Genomic DNA, 25,823 nt, shown 5'->3' with positions numbered 1-25,823 from the left:
GAGTCACACTAAAACTTTACAAAGCTAAAACTTGATTTATAAACTCAGCTAGTGCTTTTGGCAACCAAACCCCACAGCCAAACAGCTGCATGTCTAGAGGTAGAGGAGTAGACTCCTCACACCGGGTAAGTCTAGCTGAGTATTAGTATACTCAGCCTTGCTTGTGGCATAATTTTACAGGTTCTCTGGAGGACATGGTTGCTGGAGTGACTTGGCTGTCCATCTTGCCACTGGGTTGGACAGTCGAGTGGGATCCTGCCTCGGCTGAGGAGGGGCATGAGGAGTGATGGGACAGGCTTCCCCATCTCTCTGTTTATTTACCGTTAGTTTTATTCCGCTGCATTTCGAACAATGATGACTACTTTTGTTAAAACTCCGATGATGATGTAATAAGTTTAATACTCTTTAATGTATGATTTTATGCTTTATTGCATTTGCTCTGTGACTCACCATCGAGTGAGACTGTGGTACTTGATCCTGTCAGTGGCCTCGTCGGACTAGATCCAAGGGATTGACGGGTTATTCCCATTTAAGTGTGGTCTAGCCTCTAAGGCGGGACTTAGGCACTTAAGTTGGAATAATTCGGGCAGTTCTGCCACAACTGGTATTGGAGCTCGTACCACCACAGAGGAATCAATAAACTATAAATACCATTCTTTTCCAAAGTAAAACTTGGTAGAAACAAATGTTGGGTAGATCGTAGGACGATCAGGATAGACCTAGGACGTGAAGCCTTAGGATGATAGAGGGGTAGCTAGGTGGCTGATTGAGTGAGACCTACAGTCTACTATAAGGGATGGGAGTTCTTCCCTATTCCCTTTACGTTGATGTGAGGTCGTTCAGGACGAGCATGCATGCATCCTTAATTAAACTAATGGATAATTGGGTAAGAACTTTAATACAAAATGATGACCAACTAAGTACCCCAGTACCATTGTCGTAGTTATAGAGAGGCTGAGTTGTGATCCCTTTTCTTTTTATAATTCTTTTTCTTTTACTTACGCTTAACCGTACACAGATGACTTCTCACGGATCCTCGGACGAAGGGAATGCACAGTCCTACACTGACAGACTTGCACGAGAGGGTTTCCCCCGTATTTTGTGGGAGGTAATTCAGGGAGCTGGTTACACGACGCCTCCCCAGTACGCGGTGCAGTTGTTCGAGAAGCACCAAGTGCCCCGCTGTAGGGTGAGGATGACCCTAGAGCCTCATCCCCTGCAGCCAGGCTGGCGTTCGCTGGACTCTGAGTCTTTTGGATACTGGGCTGAGGATACTATCGAGGCAATTGCTCTTCATGGACTGACCACCTTCTGTGGATTCCACCCCTTGGAGCTGTCCACTCACCCCATTGGCTTGTTCCCCACGGAGAAGGAGGACGACCCAATGTGGAAGGACCGAGTGCAGCATGCCAAGGATATCTAGGCTATCTACCCAGGTTAGACTGCTCACTTGACGGTGCGGTGCATGAATGCCCTGTATCGTCTGCAAGTGATGCGTGGAGATGCAATGTCCCATCTAATGGCATTGTTGGAGGCAACCAAGATCACTTTGGATAACAGAGAGGAACTTGTGGTTGACTTGTCCACTTAGATGGTGGAAAAAGACTTACAAGTGGAACAATTGTCAAATGAGATCCAAGAGCTTGAGGAGCTAGTGGGAACCAGGGAGAACACTATCGAGGTTCTCGAGGATCAGCTTAATAACACTCAGCAGCAACTCGCGGAGGCTAACTAGCATCTGGATATGCACCACCAGGGATCCAGGATATGGAGGCCAACGAGGATGTCGACATCGAGGGAGGAGAGGAGCCTGCCTCCAGTTTGGACACTGCTGGCTCAGGGAGACCACCTTCCCCTGAGTCGAGCGTTGCCTCGTTTGCTCACTAGGTCGCAAGGATAGAGTTAGAAGTCTGTGATGGTAGGACTCCTCGAAGCTAGCTTAGCTTTTGCACCCTTGGGGTACTAGGCTAGATAGAGTTGAGTCTTTTGAATTATTGATGTAATCGTGATAAACTCTTTTGGAAGCATGGTTGATGAATGCTGTCAGTCTTAAATTAAGAAGAAGAAAAAAGTTTGGGCCATGTGGAATCTTTTATAGTTATGCAAAATATATATTGGTTTTACCCTTTTGACTCTTTCACCACGATTGAACCTTGAACCTCAGGAATGTGATATTGAGAATATACATGATTTTTCAGATGGCGGGAAGAGCGTGTCGTGGACAGAATGAGCACGTTCCTCCACCCCCGCCACCACCTCCTACTCTGCAGGAGCTGATGGCTCAGCAGAACGAGATCTTGAGACAGCTAGCTCAGCGTCAGCCACCACCTCAGCACTATGGCGGTGGAGATCATCAGCGTCACCCCGCGGGAGCCACATATCAGGAGTTCCTCAGTACCCAGCCACCATTGTTCACCAGGGCAGAGGACCCACTTGATGCGGATGTTTGGCTGAGAGTAGTGGAATCCAAATTCCCGCTACTCCATGGAGTTTGCTCAAAGGTGACTAAGGTCAGGTTCGCCACCCAGCAGCTTCGTGGACCCGCGCGGACATGGTGGGACCACTTTCTTGCTATGCAGCGAGCTGACCGTGAGGTGGAATGGAGAGAGTTCAAGGCAGCTTTCAGGGGGCACCATATACCAGCAGGCATTATGGACCGCAAGCTCAACGAGTTTCTGGCACTCACTCAGGGAAACCGGACAGTGTTACAGTATGCTCAGGCCTTTAATGACCTGTGCCAATATGCCAGATATCATGCAGACACTGACGAGAAGAAGGGGGACAGGTTCAGGAGGGGGCTCAGCACTAAGCTCCGTGACCGTCTCAACACCATCAGGGCCAACAGCTATAATGAGTTAGTCAACATGGCCATTTCTCAGGAGGACTGTATCACAACTCGTCAGGCAGAGAAGAAGATGAAGACCCTGTGGTAGGACCTTCAGCTCAGCCACAACGCTTCAGGATTGTATCTGACACTCAGAACAGAGGACCTCAGCAGCAGCTAGGACGTTGGGTGATCCGGCCACAGCAGCAGCAGCAGCAGGCACCCAACCGCACCTAATTTCTAGTTCAGAGGAACAATCAGCCACAGCAGCAGCAGCAATATCGTCAGGCCAATGACAACAGATGTTTCACTTGTGGTAACACCGGACATTATGCCAAGAATTGCCCCAGGAACTAGCAGAGGCAGGGACAGAATGCCAACCAGAATCAAGGCAAGAGACAGAAGGTGCAAGTGAGGCAAGTCAGACTGAACTTCACCACCATGGCTGACATTCCAGAGGGAGCACCCGTCATGACTGGTATCTTTTTAGTTTTGAATTATTCTGCTATTATTCTTTTTGATTCTGGTGCATCACATAGTTTTATCAGTGCCAAATTTAGTGCCAAGTGCCAATTACCTTTTCACCACACCAATGGGGGTGTTACAATTTCAACACCAGGAGGCAGGGTTGCCACCTATCAAATCAACAAACATGTGCCTATAAAGTTTGGTAGTCTGATAATTAAAACCGCCCTCCTCATATTGGGTTTGGATAGCGTGGATATCATATTGGGAACTGACTGGTTAACAAGACATCAGGCAGTAATTGATATTGCAGCTAGGGCCATTGAGGTGCACTCACCGACATGTGGTGAAACCACGTTATATTTGCCTGATCAGGGTTGTACCCGTTCTTGTGCATTCACCATGATAGAGTCCCCGGTTGAGAGACTACCCAGATGTTCTTGTGCATTCCCCGTTCTTGTGCATTCACCATGATAGGTAAGTCTAGCTGAGTATTAGTATACTCAGCCTTGCTTGTGGCATAATTTTACAGGTTCTCTGGAGGACATGGTTGCTGCAGTGACTTGGCCGTCCATCTTGCCACCGGGTTGGACAGTCGAGTGGGATCCTGCCTCGGCTGAGGAGGAGCATGAGGAGTGATGGGACATGCTTCCCCATCTCTCTGTTTATTTATCGTTAGTTTTATTCCGCTACATTTCGAACAATGATGACTACTTTTGTTAAAACTCCGATGATGATGTAATAAGTTTAATACTCTTTAATGTATGATTTTATGCTTTATTGTATTTGCTCTGTGACTCACCATCGAGTGAGACTGTGGTACTTGATCCTGTCAGTGGCTCGTCGGACTAGATCCGAGGGATTGACGGGGTATTCCCATTTAAGTGTGGTCTAGCCTCTAAGACGGGACTTAGGCACTTAAGTTGGAATAATTCGGGCAGTTCCGCCACAGTTTTCCCTCTGTATCTAATCAGATAATAATCCTTGACCTTGCAATCTCTATGATGGGCATAGAAATATGCCTGGGCTAAATTAACAGTCTCCCATCATACTCCCTTCATCAACCAATTTAGGTTATGGCCATGTCTTGTTCATTTCATTGGGCCATGATCTATTTGGCTCTCTACTTGTAACCATTCTTACAGGTGGAGTATCTCTTGTATATTGTCACCCTTGCTCAATCCAGTTGTGTGGTGCGAGATTTCTTATTGGTTATATCTGGTAATGGTGTTATGACTAAAACCAATGGCACTGCATAAAACCGAGGGCCTCCTGTGGATGCATACACATGGTTGTGCTGCTCGGTACACGTTAGTATCACTGTTAGTATTCATAATCCATTATGAGATTATATTAATATGTTATCTCTGCACAACTTGTTCTTACCATGTGAGATTCATTATTGGTGCCAGTTTTGTAATGGTGTCATGGTTAGGAACTTATGGTACCGCGGCGAAACTGAGAGCCTCCTATGAATGTGCACCCGGGATTTTGCTGCTTGGTGTGTGCCAGTACCGAAGTCTCTAGTTATGATCCATTATGGAATTACACTGATGTGTGATCTTCTGTGTACTCCTCCCTTGAAATGATTTTGGTGTTGTTTTGTCGAAGAAATCAAGCAACATCTATCATCTTTGTTGGATCAAAAGGGCATACCACTTGCATGTGTGGTCTCTTTTCTTTTGATCTTGGTAGTGACTACTTATACAAGTTCCGTTTACGTCCTTTGTGTAAATGTGAAGCCTTGGAGCTTTTTAGTGTTGACAAACAACTGATTAGCTCTCAAAATGGAGATTGGTTTTCCCTGCTACTGAAATGCAGAAGTTTGTTCATTTGATCTCTTAGTTAATCCATGTATTCTCTAACCAAGTGGATGATCCATCTCGCATGAAGAAACAGATGAACAACCGGACCGAATGGATTTCTACCCAAGTGCATAATCTCCTGTTAGCAAATGTGAACTCTCAACCCTTGGCTTACCAATGGTACTGAGAGGACCTGCTCAATGTCAAAAGTAGTTCAACAAGTTGGTTTTACTAACTTGTAACTGTCCAATGAACAACGATTGAGTTTAGAGATCGTTTTATCGAATTATCTAGACTCATTTTGGTTCAACCCATCTTAAGGAAGTAGTTTCAAGAATCGAGGTTAAGTCAGCCAGTAACCACCTAACCACAGCTCTAGTCATGCCTCGATCGCCTCACGTGTGCTTTTCCAGCATGTGTGATCAGGTAGATCCATGAGTAGTGCTCGATAAAATGGACTGGTTGCAAAGTCCGCATCTATAGATCCCTCCGCTGGTGATTTTTCAAGTCTCTATTATTTTTCTTGGACTTGGATTCTCTGGCTAACACGAGTTAACTGTGATGTTATTCGATATCCGCACTCATCTCGTGTGCTATGAACTTACTGTGACCACTTGTTGGTAAACCTCTTTCTGTGTGTTATACCCAAGAGGTTGCATCTGATTATGTTTGGATAAAATCGCATAACTGCCGCTCGCTCAACAAACTCATATAGTATAGTGTCATAAAAAAACAAACTGCCCACATGGAACCTTATGTGTTCCTCTGGCAGATATCTTCACTATGGGTGGACATTTATAAATTAGCCTAAGGCGACACATGTTATGTCCACTAGAGGAACGACATTTTGAGACACTCGCCTTTGTTTGGAACTGACTCATGATTATCGCTGATATGGACATGGGTTACATACTTCTCTACTCTTAAAAGTCTTTCGTTCTGAATTTCGGGACGAGATTCTTTTAAGGGGGAGGGCTTGTGCAATCGATTGTGGCAAGAACTAGGATAAGCACCTCTCCTTGGCAGAGTTTGCTTGTAACAACAGTTATCAATCTAGCCTAAAGATGGCACCTTTCGAAGCTCTCTATGGGAGGAGATGCAGAACACCACTCAATTAGTCTCAGCCTGGAGAAGAGAAGTTTTCGGACCTGACTTAGTGACTGAAGCCGAAAGGAAGGTCAAACTAATCAGGAAGAATCTAGAAGCTTCTTAGGCCAGGCAAAAGAGTTACCATGATAAGAGAAGGAAACCTCTCTAGTTCAAGGTTGGAGATTTCGTTTATCTAAAAGTATCACCCACCAAGGGAGTGCAGAGGTTTGGGATCAAAGGCAAGTTAGCCCCTCGCTACATTGGACCTTATGAGATCATAGAAGCATGTGGACCCGTGGCATACAAGTTGAAGTTACCTCCAAAAATGTCTGCCATCCATAGTGTATTCCATGTATCTCAACTGAAGAAGTGTGTTCGATTGCCGACTGAGATCATAGCAGAACCAGAGTTGGAGATAGAACCAGATCTATCGTACCAAGAGTACCCTTCCAAGATTCTGGATTGCAAAGAAAGATCAACTTGGGCAAAATCGATCAAGATGTATAAGATCCAATGGAGTAATCACTCAGAGGAAGAGGCTACTTGGGAGATTGAAGAATTTCTGTGTTCCAACTTTCCTGATTATCTGCCTAAGGAAATTGGTACGTATTCATGCCCAACCCCTCCTCCTGCCCTTCGAATCTAAATTTCAGTAATATAATCTTGAATTGAAAAGAATAAGTTATAAGACAAAATTCAAAAGGACTTCCTTCTAAAGTTGCAAAGAGAATGACATTCAAAGAGCAGTTTGCCTTAATAAAAAAAGCATCCACTTCAAGTTGGTCTCACTCTTCGCTTCACCCCGGTAGGACCCCGACCCGAATCTCGGGACGAGATTCCTTTAAGGGGGAAGGCTGTGACACCCAGTGTCACCTAGGGTTCCTTCTTTAAGCTAACCCCAACCTATTATCACATGTAGACCTAGTAAAGGAATGAACATTAAAGATTAAGAACAAAGATTTATACTGAGTCTCCTAAAATTCTCCTTAATCTTGTCATGAACCTTAAGAAGGAAGACTCTCAAACCCTAATAAATCCTAAGTGAGCAAATTAAGCATAAAGGGGTAATTGGGAGAAATCTTGGGGGAAAATACAAATTTTAGAAAAGACCAAATTACAAAGTTTTAGTTCACCAAATAACTAACAAATCATAGTAAGAAAGTTTGGCCATTTGGTTTTTCCAAAATCCCCAAATCAGCCCTTGAACCATGGTCCCATGGGGAAATTCAGAATTCTGAATTCTGAATTTCAGAACCCTTTCCAAAGATCAATTGCGTTCTCTATTTTTCAAAACTCAAAACCAGGATGTCCAAATATCAATGTTGTGCCAAATTCCCTTGAACACGCTCTGGAAAATTTTGAGCTCAAACCAAATTCATTTGACACGGTTTTGGTGCAGTTTGACCACGAGACCAGGCATTCTGACATTGGCACCTTGGTGACGCTACAACTCCCTGTCCCTAGCCTAGAACCACGTGACGTCCATACACAAAAGACAAAGCAATGTCAGGTGAACAAATCGTTCACAGCTTTCTTGCCCAAATTCACGAAGATTTGCGCCCAATCGACGTTAGAACTTGGGCAGAGGCAATGGTTGTCGGTGTTTTGGGTCCGACCGCACACCCGGGGTTGCCCCTCAAGGTGTTTTTAGGAGTAGGACGGTGTCGCCGACTGTAGCAAAATGGTTCGTGCCAGATGCACGAGGGACAGTAGACAATGTTTACAGGTTCGGGGCGCTTAGAGATGCGTAACACCCTACGTCCTCGGGAGTATGCTTGGTGAATGAGGTTACAAGGTAGCTCTCTGAATTGAGAATGCAGAGAGTTGAGGTGGGTGGCTGAGTAATAGGGTCGATCGTTCTGAAGGGGTGCCCCCTAGGCCTTATATATTCGACCGTGGGGCAATACATGTGGATATGATAACAATGTGTCGCTAAAAGATAGTGAACCTCTTGAGTTTATCTCCGCGTAACCCTCGCCGACTTATCCTCGCATGGCTCCGTTGCATAAGGTCTCTAGCGCGGGAAAGTCGGATCTCTGTTGTGGTCACTCGCTTGACGTCGTGGATCGTCCGGGTTCACATCAATCCGGCCTCATGTCGATCTGCTCTGCTGGTTGTCTCTCCCCAGGCCCACGAAAGAATGACCTTATGATTTATTGGGCCCTTGGGCCTTTCGTGAGGTCTTTTACTCTTTAGTGGACCCGAGGGATATCTATCCCCCACAAGCCCCCGATCTTTGGGTTAATTTAGAGGTAATCAGCCCAAAGATCCCAGGTCCAGCTCGCAGGTGATTTGAAGAAAATGACTTCCTGTTGTCTTCTCCTGCTTCGATCACTCGTTGACCGAGGCTTAGTTTCGTGCTTGTGCCTTAGAGGTCGGCATTTCAATTTGTAGGATTCTGAACTTCATTGGGTGCACCGGAGGTGCACCCAATGGGTGTAGCCCCCGAGCTTCGAGTAGATTTTAGAAAATAATCTACTCGAAGGTCTTCCCCAGAAATTATTTTCATTTGTGCTCCTGCGTTTTGGTTGAGGGCTGGCCTTTTAATCTTGTCCCACGCCTTAGAAGTCGGCACTATCTTGGCTTGGAATGATGATCCATGGGGTGCACCGAAGGTGCACCCAATGGGTGTAGCCCCCGACCTTCAAATGGATTTTTAAGGATAATCCATTCGAAGGTCTTCCTTTCGTGCCTCTTTGCTGAAAATTATCCTTTCCACTTGTAGAAATTGGCATGAAGCTATTTGCATTATGCTTTGGAGGTCAGCATTATGTCATCAATATTTTGCTTCGGAGGTCAGCATATATTTTGTCTTTAGCAGCCGAGTTCGCAATGCATCCATATCTTGCTGTGTAGTGCAATTTATTTGCACTGCGACTGATTGGACATCTGATGGACGTTCTCTGTCTAGTCTTCACGTCGCTTCTGTCGGCCATATTTTGTACTTCGCTGGCTATATTTGGCTTTCCTCTGATCCTTACTGATATCTCATTTTTGTCTTGAGGTATTCACTGCATGCTCTGCACAGATGTGACCGTTTTGAAAAATATACTGATAATTCCTGGGCGTCCCCCCCAATGGGTGTGGGCAAGGGACGGCTTGGTACGCTGAGTGTTTTAGCCGGCTACCTCTGAGTAGTAATGTGATGTGACGGCGAGTGTAATCATATCCTCCGCGCTGTTGACTGGAGTCTCAATGGGTGTAGTGTTGCGTGAAACGGCGTCAGCCGCCAGACGCGTCTTCAGACGGGTTGAAGTGCTTATTGAATGCTTCGCGACTGTTCAGTGACTGCGGTTGGAGGTGAGCGGTTGCCTTCTTCTTCTATAAATAACATCGTTGTCCCTTTGGCTTTTCCACATCCTTCGCTGTTCTCTGCTGCTTCCCTCTCTTCTTTCTCTTCTGCTTCCACCATGGGCAAGAACAACAAGCGCAAACGTGAGCCAACTCCTCCATCGGAGGAGTTTGGTGACTCGGAGTACTCAGAGGAGGAGTTCTCCTCTGAGTCTGAGGGGTCTCCGGCTCCCTTCCCCCTGCGTGAGTCGTCTGACGACTCAGACGACTCCTAGGGGCTTGCGGCGGAGGTCTGGACGTACGTCCGGGCCGTCGAGCGCTCCGGGCTCGAGGGCTCGGATGAGTCGGAGTACTCTTCGGATGAGGAGGACTCGGACGGTGGCGGCGAGGACGAGGACGACGACGACGACGACGGCGACGACGACGACGATGGCGACGGTGACGGTGACGGCAGCGGCAGGGGCAGCGGCGGCGGCAGCAAGGACGGTGACGGCGGCGGCAGCAGCAGGGGCAGCAACCGGGGCGGCAGCAGCAGGGGCAGCACCAGGGGCGGCGGCAGCGGTGGCAGCAATAGGGCCAGTGGCTAGATGCCACTGGTCTTTTAGATATTAGTATAGTATAGTTAGAATAATGTAGTAGTAATGTAGAGTAGTATAGCATAGTGTAGTAGTAGTAGTAATGTAATGTAGTAATAGTAGGGAAGTATCAACTCGTAAAGAGTTGATTTGTAAGTTTGTTATCTTCCCTTTTAATGAAAGAATGGCGTTGGCTTCTCCTTGATAACTCGTCTTGCTTGTTTGTAAAACTAATTCCTTTGAGACAGTAGATAAATAACTTGGGGATCAAACTGATGCTTCCAGAAATAGCTGCCGAGTAACTTGTAGACGGTGTCGGCGTTTTAGAGGTAACACCGAGCAACTGAAGACTGTATCAGCGTTTTAGAAGCAACGCCGAGTGATTGGGAAGCAACGTCGGCATTTTAGAGGTAATGCCGAGCGACTGGGAGGTGACGTCGGCATTTTAGAGGCAACGCCGAGCGACTAAACGTTGTATCAGCGTTTTAGAGGCAACGCCGAGTGATTGGGAAGCGACGTCGGCATTTTAGTGGTAATGCCGAGCGACTTGGGACAATGTCAAAGGGCGACGTCAGCGTTTTAGAGGTAACACCGAGTGATAGCGGGCCGCACGAGCCACTTTGAGGATGACAGCCGAGTGATGAGGTGGCGTATCGGTTTTTTGGAAGTAACTGCCGGGTGACCACGTGGTACGCTGGGTGCTGACTGGGCACTTTTTGAAATGGTATCTGGCTCGAGAATATCCCATAAGAGCTGCGCTTTTAGCCGCCTTTGCTTTCCATGCCCTAGTTCTTGATTTCCCGCTTCCGAATCCTCTCTGCCATTCGCCTCCCGCTCTGCTCGCTGATAGAATCGAGATGGCACCCAAGAGGAAAACCGCGAGCTCGTCTGCTGTGGTGATTCCTCCAATCGACCCCAACAGCCAGTTGCCTTTCGCAGGTAACCACATGTCCATCATTTCTGAAACTGAACTTCTCCACCTCGTATCTATCGGGGTTCTTCCTTCGCGAGAACTCTGTTCTTGGCGTATTTGCCATGGGTTTACTGTTCCGACAGAGGATACCCATGAGTCTGTTGTTTACGCCCCTTTCCTTCTCCGCGGCCTTGGCCTTCCCATCTCTCCCTTTTTCCGCGGCCTCCTTGATTTCTACCATATTAACTTGACCCATTTGAACCCCAATTCAATTCTGCAAATCTCCATTTTCGTTCATTTATGCGAGGCCTTTCTTGGCGTGCTGCCACATTTTGGTTTATGGAAATACTTGTATCATTGTCGCCCTGGGATGGCCGGGGGACAACATCAGTTGGTCGGGGGTGCCAGCTTGGAGATGCGCCGCGGGAGGAAAACTGAATATCTCGAGATCCCCCTCAAGGACATCATTAAGGGATGGCGCCTAGAGTGGTTCATAGTTGAGAATTATGGGAATTCTCTCCCCTCCCGGTCGGGAAGACAGCCGGACGTTCGCACCCCAAGCTGGACCGAGTCTCCCACAGATCAAGAGGTAGCTGAGGCAGGTGTGTTGCTAGCTGAAGTTGGACTGCTGAAAGAGAGGGGTCTGACTGCTGAAGCTGTGGTTACTGACTTTGTTTTCAAGAATATTCAGCCACTGAAAGACAGGGCCTATCCAGCTTATCTGTATCGAGGGCTAGCCGACTCAACTCAGGTTACCGACAGGAGAATTCCTTCTGCAGACTTGGTGAGCCGACTTGAAATGATCCTCAGGGGCAAGGTGTCAAATGTTGGTGCTCCATTGGCGTATTCGTCCTGGAACTTGCCTCCTTCCAAAGCCTTCACCCTTTTCGTGTCGAATCCACCCATTACTGATGGCAATTTGGGCCTTAGAGTGCGACCCTCTGCTGAAGAAGTTAGTGCTTTAGTTGCCTCGCTTGGGGAGATTCCTGATGACGAACGACAGGTTCATTTTGAGGTGCCCCTGAACCCTAATGATGCAGAAATAAGCGCTATGCTTGATTTGCTAGCTGAGGATTCATCCGATGCTGCTCCTGCTGGGACGTTGGTAGTGGCGCCCCTCCCAGAGGCTGATACGACTTTGGATGTTCAGAAGCCTGTCAGTGCTCGCCCGAGGCGCCCTTGCCGAACCAATCAGCCTGATCCTTCTGTTGATGAGCAGAAAAAGAAAAGAAGACGCCTCCGGTGAGTATCCAGTTTTGATCAGGACGCTGGTACCTCAGTTCCTGCTATTGAAGAAGTGCCTGCGACTGGGTTTACTAACGCTGACCCCAATGGGTGTACCCAATCCGCTGTTGATCCCATAGTGGGTGCCCCATCTGTTGCTGATCCCAATGGGGGTGCTGCTTGTGTTGCCAATGTGGATGATGAGGAAGAGGAAAATGAGGTTCCTTTGACTCGGAAAAATAGTCGGCAGTTCATCGCCAGTGGTGAAAGTAGCGGAGTTCCCTCTCCTGCTTTGTCTGCCCTCATTGGTCTGCAAGAACTGTCCCTGGCCAACTTTGATCAGACTCTGGAAGATATGGTCCCAGAGGACTTGTTATCGGAGCCAGTGGATGATGGTGCAATGGAAGCTCACGCTGACGTGCCCGATGCTGGGTTGAGGTCATCACGTGCCTCGTCGACCTTAGAGCGCGATCTCGAGGGCCGGGAGACTGACTTGGATCGTCCTGGTCCTATGGAAGTAGCTGAGGGCCCGTCAACCTTAGAGGTGGTTACTGCAGAGAGCTTGGACCTCAAGAATGGTGCTGACACATGCCTAGCCCTCGAGGGTGTCGCCGGGGATGACTTAGCTCGGGTGAAGAGTGTAAGCCACTGCCCAGCCCCCGAGGGTGCTGCCGGGGATGATCCGGCTCAAGTGGGCAGTGCAAACTATGACCCAGCCCCCAAGGGTGCCCGAGCAAGGTCTCCTTCTTGTACTTCCATGGACGTTCATGCGGGATCTCCTCCACACTCTGGCTGTATGGTGGTAGCTCAATCCTTGGACCAGGGAGTCGCTTTAGAGGGCAGCGTCCCCGCTGATCAGGTGTTTGGCTCTGTTGAAGGCACCGAGCTGACTCCTACTGGTTCGTTGCAAGCTGCTTCGGGTGGTGGTCTTACGCCTGGTTATCAACTGATCTCTCCTGATTTGGGGATCCCTTCGTTCTTTTCCAACCTCCAGGTACTGTGATGTATTTTAGCTTGATTTTTACATTGCCTGAACTGCTGTTATTACACTCGTCTGTTCTCCTCATCAGGCTTTGGTGGATGGGATGGCCAGCCAGCTGAGATTGCAGGGTGCTTCCGTCCCAGAAGTGGCTTCGTCTCTTGCGTGTTGGAATCCAGTGTCACTTCAACATCGTGTCTCTGAATTGGAGGCAACCAACGCTGGTTAGTGCTTTTTTGCTTCTCTTTTCCTTTGCTGTGGACTGCTTTACCTTCTGACCCTGTTTTGTTTGATTATCTCTTGCTAGGAATGACTCGGCAGATTTCAATTCTTGAGGAAAAAAATTCCCGAGATCAGGCTGAATTGGTTCAGCGGTGTGCTGACTTCAAGGAGAAGTACTCTCAGAGCCAAACTGAACTGGGTCAAGTCTCTGCTGCCTTGGATGACGCCAATGCACTGAGTTCTTCTCTTCATGCTCAGCTCGATTCTGAAAAGGTAGTATACAAAACTGTGCTTTGCCTTGCTGTGTTCCTATTACTTGCTTGGTTTTTAAAGGAGTTGATTTTTGCTCGCAGGAAGAAAAGCGTATCCTTGCTGTTTCTCGTGACAATCTTGACAGATTGTATCGTGATTCTAGCAACTCGCTGACCATCTTGGAGAGGAGTCACCGCTTTACAATGGAGGAATAGGACAATCAACGTTGTAAGCTGCAGGAATCCGCGGACGAAGTGACCCGCCTCAAGCAGCTGTTATCAGCAAAGGATGCCACCATCAAGGAACTCCGAGCTTCCAAGAAATCCATTGTCCAGGAGTTAGAGACTGCTCGACTGGCTGCTAAGGTTGCCGAAGAAACTTCTGTTACTCTCAAAGCCCAGCGCGACAGAGCCATGGACAAGGCTATTCGGGCGGGACGAATCTTGATGAGGAGACCCGACGTGGTTGTTCCTGAAGACATAAGGGTTGATGTCAATGCTGCCCCTGATTCCTCGAGTCGCCCTTCTTCGTCGGTTGCTCCTGAGAAAGACATTGCGAAATAGAGAAACATTTTGCGTGCTTTGAGCGCGCGGTTAGCATGATCGAGTATTTGTTAGAGGACATCAGTTTAGCATTCGAATGATATAATTACTCTCTTATTGTATCAGAATTCATCAGTTCGTAAATCTGCAGTGATGAAATGACGCACAATGATTATGAAATTTGTTTGCGGGATATAGAAGTCATCCCCTGAATTGCATAGGCATGAGCACGTTGCACCGGCTTAAGTCGTTGCCGACTTAAGTCGATTGCTCCGTTAGTAGGGCATACTGGTCACCCCGAGCTAAGTAAGCGTGAGTATGTTACACCGCCTTAAGTCGTTGCCGACTTAAGTCAATTGCTCCGTTAGTAGGGCATAGTGGTCACCCCGAGCTAAGTAAGCGTGAGCATGTTACACCGCCTTAAGTCGTTGCCGACTTAAGTCGATTGCTCCGTTAGTAGGGCATAGTGGTCACCCCGAGCCAAGTAAGCGTGAGCATGTTACACCGCCTTAAGTCGTTGCCGACTTAAGTCGATTGCTCCGTTAGTAGGGCATAGTGGTCACCCCGAGTTAAGTAAGCGTGAGCATGTTGCACCGGCTTAAGTCGTTGCCGACTTAAGTCGATTGCTCCGTTAGTAGGGCATAGTGGTCACCCCGAGCTAAGTAAGTGTGAGCATGTTACACCGCCTTAAGTCGTTGCCGACTTAAGTCGATTGCTCCGTTAGTAGGGCATAGTGGTCACCCCAAGTTAAGTAAGAATGCAAGTCAATCGTAAATGAACTGAGTATCTTTGAAACCTCTTTTTTATTGATGACATATTTCCATTTTACAGAGTACATCGTTGTCCCAGCAGTTTTGAAATACAGCTAGGGATAAAACTTTCTGAGGTGTTCTATGTTCCAGGAGTTCCCAACTTCTGTGCCATCCATCTGAGTGAGACGATACGATCCGGGCCGAGTGACTTCTGCTACCATGAAGGGTCCTTCCCATAAGGGTGATAACTTGTGCCGTCCCTCCCCCGTTAGAATTCGGTGGAGGACGAGATCTCCTACTAAGAAGAATCGTTGTCGCACAGCCTTGTCGTGATAGCGCCTTAGAGTCTGTTGGTACCGTGCTGATTGGATTACTGCGTTAAGCTGTTCTTCTTCAAGCACATCAATGTCCTCTAGCCTGGTGGCCTCAGCTTCCGCTATGCTTTCGAAGATCAACCTTGGCGCCCCAAACTTGAGATCGGCAGGTAGCACTGCCTCCGACCCATAGACCATGAAGAAAGGAGTGTTTCCATGCAGGGCTCGGCTAGGTTGGGTTTTTAGGCTCCAAATGACATAGGGCAATTCCCTTATCCACTTTCCTGCGAATTTTTCATTCTTGTCGAAGACCTTTTTCCTGAGTGCCTCCAGTATCATCCCATTGGCTCGCTCAACCTGCCCGTTGGCTCGTGGATGTGCTACAGATGCATACTTGATCTGAATGCTCTTTTGCTCGCAGAAGTCGAAGAATTCTGAACTTGTGAAGTTGGATCCTAAGTCTGTTATGATGCTGTTTGGTATCCCGAATCTGAATATTATGTCTTGTATGAATTCCACGACCTTAGCAGAGGTTAAGGAAGCAATGGGCTTGAATTCTATCCATTTAGTGAATTTGTCGATCGCCACCAATATATGAGTGTATCCCCCTTGAGCTTTCTTGAAAGGTCCAATCATATCCAGTCCCCAGCATGCGAAAGGCCAAGTTACCGGTATGGTCTGCAGTTGCTGTGCTGGCATGCGTTCTTGCTTTGACAAATATTGGCAAGCTTCGCACCTCTGAACTAACTTGGCTGCATCGTTCTTCGCTGTTGGCCAATAGAATCCTGACCTGAAGACCTTCCCGACTAGCGTTCTGGAGGCTGCGTGTATTCCACATTGCCCAGCATGGACCTCCTCCAGAAGTTGCTTCCCGGTGGACGGGAGAATGCACTTCATGAGGACGCCTGACGCACCCCTTCTGTATAATGTCTCCCCAATGAGTGTATAGTGAGCCGACTGTCTGGCAATGCGCTCTGCCGAGTTCTTGTCATCTGGTTCTTCTTCGTTCCTTATATATTTAATGATCGGCCTTCTCCAGTCATCAGAGTCTGACTCGGGTTGATCTATGATGTTGCACTCTTCTGTTTGATCCATTGAGATACTCGGCTGTAGAATTTCTTGCACAAAGACTCCGGGTGGGACCTGAGTTCGACTTGACCCTAGCTTGGACAGTACATCGGCGGCTGTGTTCCGATCTCTTTCTACATGATGAAATTCCAGACCCTCGAATTTATCTTCCAGCTTTCGGACGGCAGCGCAGTATTTTCCCATTGAATCGCTTGAACAATCCCACTCCTTGTTTATCTGGCTGATGACTACCAGAGAGTCTCCGTATACCATCAATCTCTTGACGCCCAATGATATGGCGATGTTCAATCCATGGATCAGAGCTTCATACTCGGCTGCATTATTGGAGGCCGGAAATAGCAACTGGAGGGCGTACTTGAGGTGTTCGCCTCCAGGTGTAGTGAAGAGGATCCCTGCTCCTGCTCCCTGCAGCTTCAGCGAGCCATCAAAATACATTCGCCATACTTCTGCAGTCTCTGGGTTATCTGGTACTTGCTGTTCAGTCCACTCTGATACGAAATCAACCAGTGCTTGAGTTTTGATGGCAGTGCGAGGTCGGAACTCGATGTCATGAGATCCCAGCTCGCAAGCCCACTTGGCTATTCGGCTAATGGCTTCCTTGTTGTGAAGAATATCCCCTATTGGAAAACCAGTTACTACTATGACTTTGTGGTCATCAAAGTAGTGACGCAGCTTGCGTGCAGTTAGAAGTACTGCGTATAATAGCTTCTGAACTTGAGGATACTTTTTCTTTGAGGGGCCTAGAACTTCACTGATGAAGTAAACAGGATGTTGTACTGGATAAGCATGCCCTTCTTCTACTCGCTCGACTACCAACGCGGTGCTTACCACGTGAGTCGTGCAAGAGATATACAGTAGCAAATCTTCAGCTGGTTGAGTTGACGTAGTTCGCCGGGGTGGTTTCAGTACTGGTGGTGTTGTCAAGAATTTTTTTAGTGCATCTAGAGCTTCTTGTGCTTCTGAAGTCCATTGAAACTTATCCACCTTCTTGAGTAGCTTGTAAAATGGCAAACCTTTTTCCCCCAACCTGGATATAAATCTGCTCAGAGCTGCCATACATCCAGTAAGTCGCTGAACCTTCTTTTGTGATCGAGGAGCTTCCATTTTCATGATAGCCTCAATCTTATCCGGATTAGCCTCAATTCCTCGGTGGCTGACGATAAACCCGAGCAACTTTCCTGCTGGTACCTCGAAAACACATTTTTCGGGATTAAGCTTCCATCTATATCGTCTCAGGCTGTTGAAAACCAGCTGTAAGTCTTCGATGAAGTTTTTCGAATTCTCCGTTTTGATTACCACATCGTCTACGTAGGCCTCCACACGCTTGCCCCAGTGATCGGCTAAGCATGTTTGAATGGCTCTCTGATAAGTCGCTCCAGCGTTTTTGAGGCCGAACGGCATGGAGGTATAACAGAAAGCACCAAACGGAGTGATGAATGCTATTTTTTCCTCGTCTTCCTTCGCCAAACTAATCTGATGATACCCGGAATAGCAATCTAAGAAAGACAGCACGGAACATCTAGCGGTGGAGTCCACCACCTGATCTATCCTTGGGAGCCCGAAGGGATCCTTCGGACAGTGTTTGTTGAGATCAGTATAGTCGACGCACATGCGCCAATCCACTTTATTCTTTTTGAGTACAAGAACAGGGTTGGCTAACCACGCAGGGTGTAATACTTCTCTAATAAATCCAGCCGCGACCAAGCGAGCTAACTCGGCGCGAATGGCCTCTCTCTTATCGGGCGTGAAACGACGTAGCTTTTGCCGAATCGGCCTCGCCTGGGGATAGACCTTCAGTTTGTGCTCGGCCAGTTCTCTTGGGACTCTCGGCATATCCGCAGGTTGCCATGCGAATACATCTCGGTTATCTTGCAGAAACTGGACGAGTGCGCTTTCCTATTTGTCGTCCAAGCTGGAGCTGATGATAGCCGTCTTGCCTCATCAGCGAACCCCAGGTTGATTCTCTTGGTTTCTTCAGTCGGCCGCATAGAGGTCGCGGCCTGAGCTTCATTTGTCGGTACTGCGAGGTCCTCCTCAGGCTTAGAGTTCGCTAGTGTAGAAGGAATCGTCGACGGCTTGGTGGTGAGGGCTGCTTGGATGGCCACTCGGAAACACTCTGCGGCGCCTTGGAAGTCGGCGCGCACAGTTATGATTCCTTGCGGTCCTGGCATCTTCAGTATCATGTATGTGTAATGCGTAATGGCCATGAATTTGGCCAATCCCGGACTTCCGATGATGGCGTTGTACCTGAAGTCGAAGTTCGCCACTTCAAACCTCAGGAACTCGGTTCTGTAGTTCTCCGGAGTTCCGAAGGTGACAGGCATGTAGATGTGGCCCAGCGGGTATTCCCCTTCAGTCGGCACGATGCCGAAGAAGGGAGTGTCCGACTCGTGGAGCTCTTTGAGGTGAACTCCCAAGCCTTTGAGTGTCCGGGGGAAGGTGACGTTGATGCTACTCCCCCCGTCCACCAGCACCTTCTTTACCCGGCTCTCTCGGACCACCGGATCGACGAGGAGCGGGTATTTGCCTGGATGGTCGAAGTTAAGCCATTGATCCTCCCGAGCGAAAGTGATCGGGTGCTCCGACCACCGGTATGGGGTGGGAGGACCGGTGGTCGCCACCAGTATCTAGCGGTCGTTGAGCTTTTGTTGTCGTTTGTTCTCCTGCGTTCCGTGTCCGCCGAAGATGACGTTGACCTCTCTGTCCACGCGCGGGAAAGCTCCTCCTCCTCCCTCCTCCTGCTGATGGGGTTGTCGTGGTTCATCTGGTCCTCCCCTCGGCGGAGGAGGAGGTAGAGGTTGGAAGGGTTGGCCGTGCCCGATGGAGTGCTTGAAGTCCCGGCAGTTATGAAGAGTGTGGCGCATGTCTTTGTGGTACGGGCACTGGGTGTCGAGGATGTCGTCCAGCGTGCGTTCGCCTCCGCGAGGTCCTCCTCGGGCGCGAGAGGCTGGCGGTTCGGCGGCGTGTACTTCTTCGCGAGGCCTCTTCTCCCATCGTTTGTCGGGTTGCTGGTTCGCGTCGCGTCGTGGTGCTGACGGTGTGGGCTTCGTTCCTCCGATGAGGTCCTGGGCCCGCTCGTCGGCAGTGATGTAGAGGTCGGCTTCCCGGAACAGCTCCTCGGAGGTAGTCGGCACCTTCTGTAGTATGGCTAGGACGAAAGCCGAGTCGTTGGATCCTCTGTAGAAGTCCTCGATCACGGCCGCCTCCGTGACCTCGGGGATACGATTTCTCATGGTCTGGAACCTTTTGAGGTACGACCGGAGAGTCTCATCCCCCCGGCGCTTGATGGATTTGAGGTCCCACGGTTGCGCCGGCTTGTCGGAGAGGGACTGGAAGTTGGCGGTGAAGCGTCGACTGAAGTCCCCCCAGTCGTCGATGCAGTGTCGGGGTAGATGTCGCAGCCACTGCAGCGCGTCTTGCCCAAGGATGATGGGTAAATACGCAGTCATCACGTCCTCGGATGCCCCGGCAGCTCGAGCAGCGGTGGTGTAGACGGCTAGCCAACCCCCTGGGTCCTGCTTAGGTTCATATTTGTCGACATTGGATACCTTGAAGTTGGGAGGCCATTAGATGGCCCTAAGGCGTGGAGTAAGAGCGGACACTCCGCACGTGTCCTCCTGTCGTCGGGGACGATGTCTGTCCTGGGGAGGGGAGTTGTGGTTGTGGTTCCTCGACCGTCACCGGGTGGTACCGCCAGTTGAGGCTGTTGCTGACTCAGTTCTGGTGGCCTGGCTCTGAGCCGGGATGCCATGATCCCTGTCGTACTCCTCCCGGCGGCGAATCTCGTTCTCATGCCGCCGTTCGCGTGAAGCATTGATGGAGCTTCGCGCGTCTCGGCGACTGTTGATGGCGTGTCGTAGATCGTTCGGCGGGTGAGCAAGCGGTAGAAGATGGTTGGCCGCCTGAGTGAACAGTCGTCGGTAGCCCTCAGCGTCAGGAGTCCGAGGAAGTCCATCAGCTATCCGAGCTAGTACCCCTCCGACTTCGCTCGGCGTGTTCATAGCTCGGGCGAAGTCGGGATTCAGGTTGCGCCCGAAGAATGGATTCTCCCGGCGTTGCCTTGCATCTTGCTCGGCTTGTTCCTGAGCCCGTCGGCGATCTCGTCATCGGGAGTTCCTTCGTTCTCTGAAGACTCGTTCTTCCGGAGTTTCTCCTATCTCCGAGACCTCGTCTCGCGAGACAGGCTGCTCCGGATCCCGTTCCCCGGCCGCGTGATGTCGTCGAACGTTCCTGCGCCGATTCCTCCGTCGGCGGGATTCTCATTGAGGCGATTCTTCTCCGGGTGCGGTCGGCTCATCGTCGGAGACGGTAGGCGACTCCACTCTCCCGATGAAGAGGACATCGGGGTAGAATGGTGCTGCTGTTGTGGTGACCTTCTTTCCGTTCTCCTTTGAGGCCGGAGGAACGGAAAGAACAACTTGCTTCTCCCTGGTTTCCTTCTTCCTCGCGATCTGTGTCCATTCTTTTGTCGGAGAAGTAGACAGTGGAGTTCTCCGGGTCAGCGAGCCCTCGGCCCCCGACTTTCCGGAGACGATCTTTTTCCGGAGAGCTGGAGGTTGCGCTTCTCCGGCATTTTCGGAGTTCGTTGGGGGAGATTTCTTTTCCGGTGGATCCGCGATACGGTGTAGGATTCCCTCTTCATCCGCTACAGATGAGATTGTTCCGAAGCAGAATACGGATCCGGGACGCAGGGTGATCTGGCTGTAGAAGGTGACGGCCATTGAGCTAGCTTGGATCGTCGACACACCCCCTACCTGGCGCGCCAGCTGTCGGTGTTTTGGGTCCGACCGCACACCCGGGGTTGCCCCTCAAGGTATTTTTAGGAGTAGGACGGTGTCGCCGACTGTAGCAAAATGGTTCGTGGCAGATGCACGAGGGACAGTAGACAATGTTTACAGGTTCGGGTCGCTTAGAGATGCGTAACACCCTACGTCCTGGGAGTATGCTTGGTGAATGAGGTTACAAGGTAGCTCTCTGAATTGAGAATGCAGAGAGTTGAGGTGGGTGGCTGAGTAATAGGGTCGATCATTCTGAAGGGGTGCCCCCTAGGCCTTATATATTCGACCGTGGGGCAATACATGTGGATATGATAACAATGTGTCGCTAAAAGATAGTGAACCTCTTGAGTTTATCTCCGCGTAACCCTCGCTGACTTATCCTCGCATGGCTCCGTTGCATGGGGTCTCTAGCGCGGGAAAGTCGGATCTCTGTTGTGGTCACTCGTTTGACGTCGTGGATCGTCCGGGTTCACATCAATCCGGCCTCATGTCAATCTGCTCTGCTGGTTGTCTCTCCCCAGGCCCACGAAAGAATGACCTTAAGATTTATTGGGCCCTTGGGCCTTTCGTGAGGTCTTTTACTCTTTAGTGGACCCGGGGGATATCTATCCCCCACAATGGTTCCACGTGTTCGACCGTGGCTGACACCCCTGGTTCACACCCGTTCGTGCACCCGCGCTCCCCAGCGCACGCCCGCGCGCGCTCGCCGGTCCACGGCCGCCCGTGCACCGCGTCGTGCCTATAAAGCAGCCCCGAGCCTTGGCCATACCTCCCCGCGTGCTCACAAGTCTTGCCCAAGCCAAAGATCACCGGAATTTGCCCCGAGAGCGCCGCGCCACCGCCCGCCAAGCTTTCCGAGCCTCGGCCACTGTGGCCAGCTCCCTCTAGTCGCGTCCAAGCCGCGCCAACCCCTCAGTTAGCTTCGCCATTAGCCCATGAAGCCTTCCAAGTCCTTGGACCCGGCAGAACTTCACCGGAAGCCCGAGATCGCCCTCGCCGGACTTCGGTCGCCCGCCTCTGCGCGTGGACCGAGCTCTCCGGTAAGCCATTTTCAAATTCCTTGCACCCACGTCATCCCTAGCACCCAGTGAAGCTCTCTGACCCGTTCGATTGACCTATTGTGCTGTGAGTAGGCCGGATTCCTCTCCGCCTGCGCACACGGACCGGCCGACTCCGACCATCCCCGACGGCGACCCACACATCGCCGTGATCCCTAGCACCCAGTGAAGCTCTCTGACCCGTTCGATTGACCTATTGCGCCGTGAGTAGGCCGAATTCCTCTCCGCCTGCGCACGCGGACCGGCCGACTCCGACCATCCCCGACGGCGACCCACACATCGTCGTGATCCCCAAAACCTCCCCTACGTCCTCGACCACCTCGCCGGAGCAGCCTCGTGAAGCCTTCCAAGTCCTTGGACCCGGCAGAACTTCACCGGAAGCCCGAGATCGCCCTCGCCGGACTTCGGTCGCCCGCCTCTGCGCGTGGACCGAGCTCTCCGGTAAGCCATTTTCAAATTCCTTGCACCCACGTCATCCCTAGCACCCAGTGAAGCTCTCTGACCCATTCCGGTAAGCCCCTCTGCCCTTTTCCCCTTTTCTCCGTCGCGGGTACTGTTTAATTGGGGTAGGACCGCGGGTTCGATTTCCAGAAACCCTAGGGGGTTTTCTGCAGAGCCATAGACTCAAATGAATAGTGCCCCGGGGACCTGTCTGTAATTCCTTTAAGAACTTTAGCCAGGGACCCAAGCGCAAAATTGCTTTTCTTTAAACCATTTCGAATTAATCTTTATTTATTCAGCAGAAGACTTAGGAAATTCATAACTTGAGAAATACTTAACCAAAATTTGTCAAACCAATTTTGCTGAATTCTAAATATTATGGACTATCAATTAAAAATACTAAACCCCATGCTTTCTGTTCTAATTTTTAGAGTTTGGAATTAAATACAGAAACTGACCAAAACTTGTTTAATTAAAGAAAATTAGTTATGCTTCTGTGCTGAACTTAAGAAAATTTGTAGTTGTTCAAACCCCAATTAGACACTGTTTAAAAATAGTGGGAACACCAGTATTAAAATTTAAGTAGGAATATCTATTAAAAGCCATTTTAACGAAAACTTAAGAAAATTAGAAAGGCATTAGAAATTAATGAACAGTGAATGAAATTATTTTTCCTAGCCTACTTATGTAACAAAGAACCTAGGAAAAATAAAACGACTACTAGTTCATAACAGAATTAAAGTAAAATTATGTATTTAGCACTATTCCAACTAGAAAACAATTATTGGAGTTATAAAACCAGACCCAAATTTGTTAATAAAAATCCAGTGGACTTGTAACCACTAGAAACCCACTAAAAAATGATAACTACCCTAGCCCATCATTTTAAGTAGGGTAAACAAATAAAATTTGATATTGGGTCCTATTCCAAATAAATCATGAGCAACCCTAAAATAATGCAATTTTGGGCAAACAAAATTTTGCTAGATCAATAATGAGAGAGGCCACCAAAGAAAAATGCAAATCCATTTGAAAGATGTAGAATAATAACTATTGCCAATACTTCATGAAAAAGGCCATTTAATCCAAATAATTCCTACTACCCCTTCCCTTAAGCAAAAAGATGCCAAACTTCAGAATGATTGCTTTTGCACAAAATAGAAGCTAGAAAAAAAATCAGAAGTCTGTTGTTTGATATTTTTCAAATATAGTGGTAGTAGAAAGCACCCCTTTGGCTAGAAACTTTGGAAAATCATAATAAAATAACTGGTAAGTATTAATGGCTAGAAATTTGTGCAAAGTCATGTTATAACATCTAGATTCCAGCAAAAATATGTCTTAAGAAATAACTATCTGTTAAATGGTAGTTGTAGTTCAAACCACCCCTTCTGCCCTAATATTTAATAATTTTTTCCAGAGAGAAATACTTACTTTTTAAACCCCAAATTTTGAGACAGAGAATTATACACTAGTAAAAAGCTACTGTAATTTTTTTCAGAATTTTTGGAAATTTATTAATATAACTTGTAGTTCAAACACATCTTAAAAGCATAAAGGAAATAAGAAGAAGAAAGGAAAATAATAAACCTCGCTCCAATAAGTTCAACTAGAAATCTTATTAATTTCTCACTAAGGATTTAAAAAGAATTTAGTGGAACATCGAAATAGACTTACCACTTAGTTTAACTAAGCTTTACCCTAAATTGCTAAGTATACCACAAGAATCTTTAGTAGCAAGAAGTAATCTCTATCTAATTTAAGTGAATCATTCACCATCAAGTTTAATTGCTAAAGCACTTATCATATCATGCATATATCTTACTCTTTGCATTCATTAGACTGCAATCTAGCTGACGGAGTGTACGTGCTCATCCCCGAGCAAGGAACTGTCCAAGAGAAAGACCAGGAGCCAGCTCCCGAGACTGCCACTGAGGATCTCCCCGCAGCCCCAGCATTTGAAGGCAAACCCCGGTTTTTATGCATAACCGTATTTATATATATGCTACTTTACTACGCTTAATGCTTGTAGGATTGTAATGTGCTCTTAAGTGTAGGAGTTGCTTGAAACCTCTAGTTGCATGAACTTAGGATTCCTTTTTGAGATGAATACTAGTATGCTAGGTCGAGTAGCTGCTTACTAAACAGGATCTCGGTAGAAGTCGAGTGATTTTTCTAGCACTCGCGTGAGGTCAGGAATTGATTGTATTCGTCTTGATAACGGGATCTATGTGGTCTATGGACTTGGATCTAGGGAGGATGCCTTGTCTATGAGACGAGAAAAGGAATTAAGGATTAATGTGTGGATACCTGAGTCAAGCGTTTGAACGTACTAAGCACATGTCGGGAAATATGGTAACCGGTAAACCTAGTACCTGAGTGAAGCCAGGCGCAGACTTTATCCCTCACTCGTCTTGAGACTGGGTCTCCCATACTAGCTATGGTGGGTACAAGTGCGGTCACTGCACGACGGCAGCCGGGGTCAGTGGAGCATTGTATGCCAAGGCGGTGAGCCCTGGCCGCGAATGGGGAATCGATGGGGACGATTGACATGTGTGGGGTCGGAGTACCCTGACATGTCGTGTGTTTAGGTTTACCTTGCAAGGATAAAAACTCGATTCGAATCGTCTGCTTCTCGCAGCTAATGAGACTGCTTGACCCCTTGTACTACATTGAGTAAGAAGTGAAAGAAGGTAACATGAGATAATTTGTTGATTGTACTAAATGCTTGCTACCATGTATGCTTAGAAGGAGCAAACTTAGTAAAGCTAATGATGTTAGAAATTGAAAAGCTAAAACTTGATTTTAGATACAGCTAGTGCTTTTGGCAAACCAAACCCCTCAACCAAACAGCTGCATGGTCTAGAGGTAGAGGAGTAGTTTACTCACACCTGGTAAGTCTAGCTGAGTATTAGTATACTCAGCCTTGTTTGTTGCATAATTTTGCAGGTACGCTGCAGGATATGGTTGATGATGTGACTTGGCCTACCACCCTGCCACCGGGTTGGACGGTCGAGTGGGATGCTGCTTCCACGGGAGAGGAGCAGGAGGAGTAGTGGGCTAGGCCTTGCCCATTCCCTCGCTACCGACGACATCGATTATCCGCTGCATTTTATTTTGAGAACTTTTATTCGCTACATGAAAAACTCTGATCTATGTAATAATTCAGTACTTAATTTGAGGTTTTCGGTTTTATTATGTTTCTGTTGTGAC

This window comes from Zea mays, chromosome 7 (genome assembly GCF_902167145.1).
Source record: "Zea mays cultivar B73 chromosome 7, Zm-B73-REFERENCE-NAM-5.0, whole genome shotgun sequence".
NCBI classification, from domain to species: domain Eukaryota; kingdom Viridiplantae; phylum Streptophyta; class Magnoliopsida; order Poales; family Poaceae; genus Zea; species Zea mays.
The sequence above is the reverse complement of the archived record's forward strand: the minus strand, read 5'-3'. Positions refer to the sequence as shown.